A 2127-nucleotide genomic window follows, 5' to 3' on the forward strand; every position below is an offset into this window, starting at 1 on the left:
GAACACAGTGTGGAGCTGGAGGAACACAGCAGGCCAGGCAGCATCAGCGATAACATAGTGTGAAGCTGGAGGAACACAGCAGGCCAGGCAGCATCAGAGAGAACACAGTAGGCCAGGCAGCATCAGCGATAACATAGTGTGGAGCTGGAGGAATGCAGCAGGCCAGGCAGCATCAGAGGAGCAGGAAAGCTGACGTTTCGGGTCAGGACCCTTCTTCAGAAAACCCCCGCAATGTGGAAGCAGGCAATTCAGCCTATCCAGACCCACCCTATCCCTGCATTCCCCATGGCTAGCCCACCTATGCTGCACATCCCTGGGCGCTATGGGGGTAATTTAGCATGGCCAATCCACCCTAACCCGCACATCTTTGGACTATGGGAGGAAACCGGAGCACTCGGAGGAAACCCATGCAGACACAGGGAGAATGTGCAAACTCCACACAGACAGTCGCCCGAGGCTGGAATCGAACCTGGGTCCCTGATGCTGTGAGGCAGCAGTGCTAACCACTGACCCACTATGGGCAGGGCAAAGCAGAGTGCCACTGGCTCTGTCAGAGGGTCAGCACAAGCATGAAGACTGAATGGCCTCCTCTTGTGCAGTTTGATTCATGTAGTGAACAGCCTGGATGTGGATTGCTCTGCCTGAGAGAGTGGGGAGAGCACATTCAACTGAAACATTTTGAAGGGATTTAGATGGATCTGAAAAGGAAGGGTTACAGGGAAAAGGCTGGAGGTTGACAGCAAATGAGCTGTTTGTTCTGAGAAAATAGGCCAAATAGCCTCCATTCTTGCTGTAATGATCCTCTCTGACTCTGTTCATAATGATTATTTTGTTTTTCTTGAACTCTGACAGTAGTTGGAACTCTCCTTTAGGGATGAAGAGCCAGGTTGCAGCCTGGAGCATACTGCAATATGAACTCGGGGTTCTTGTGAGGGTCAAACTGCATTTACACTGCAGCAATACACTAACCCAGCCCTTATTCCCATCCCCTAATAGTCACTGCTTAAGGAAGATTCCAAAGTTTATCTTTACTTGGGCTGAATGTACTCAGAGTGAAACACCTAATTGATTGATTTATTGATTTATTGTCATGCATACTGAAATACAGTGAAAAGCTTTGTTTACAAGCAGTACAGGCAGATCATAGTAGGCAAGGCGGTACAGATCAAAAGACTTAGACAGAGGCACAGGTTACATTTGCACAGGGCGTGCGTTGGGCGAGATCAACGTTAACAAGATCAGCATTATTTGAGGCTAGAGAGCCCATTCATCAGTCAGATAACAGCCAGAAAGAAGCTGTTCCTGAACCTGCTGGTGTGTGTGTTCAGGCTTCTGTACCTTCTGCCTGATGGAAGAGGTTGTAGGAGATCATTACCGGGGTGCAATGGGTCTTTGATGTTGGCCGCCTTTCCACAGCAGCGAGCCGTGTAAATAGAGTCCATGGATGGAGGGTTGGCTTCCGTGATGGTCTGGGCTGTGCACACCACCTTCTGTAATTTCTTACGGTCCTGGGCAGAGCAGTTGCCATACCAGGCCGTTATACACCTGGACAGTATGCTTTCAATGGTGCATCTGTAGGAGTTGGTGAGGGACCTTATGGACATGTCAAATTTCCTGAGCCACCTGAGGAAGAAGAGGCGTTGTTGTGCCTCCTTGACCGTTACATCTACTTGGAAAGTCTAGGACAGGTGGTCAGTTATTGCCACTGAGAAAGTTGGCACCCTCCACCCTCATATATAAACACCACAGGGCAATTGGGGGTAGATTACAAATGGTAGCCTAACCAGCAAAACCCATTACCCATCAAGAAATATTTGTTAAAAATCTCCTGATCCCCATTGTGGGTTTATCACCCTTGGGGTCAGGGTCAAATAGGAGCCTGGAGCGTGCATTCTGCAGGGAACAGGCATTTCCCCTAACTGGCCAATTAATGCTTAGCAGGGGGTAGGGCAGACTTATCATCCAATAGGGATTGAGGAATCAGGGCAGATGTGGGCCATTCAGCCCCTCAATACTTCTCTTCCAGTCAATAAGACCATCAAATCAACATTCCCACCTAGCTTGAGAACTTTTCACTTGCTTAAGACTCTGAGACATTGGAGCAGGAATAGACTATTCCACCCATTG

This window comes from Rhincodon typus, chromosome 1 (genome assembly GCF_021869965.1).
Source record: "Rhincodon typus isolate 14 chromosome 1, sRhiTyp1.1, whole genome shotgun sequence".
NCBI lineage: Eukaryota > Metazoa > Chordata > Chondrichthyes > Orectolobiformes > Rhincodontidae > Rhincodon > Rhincodon typus.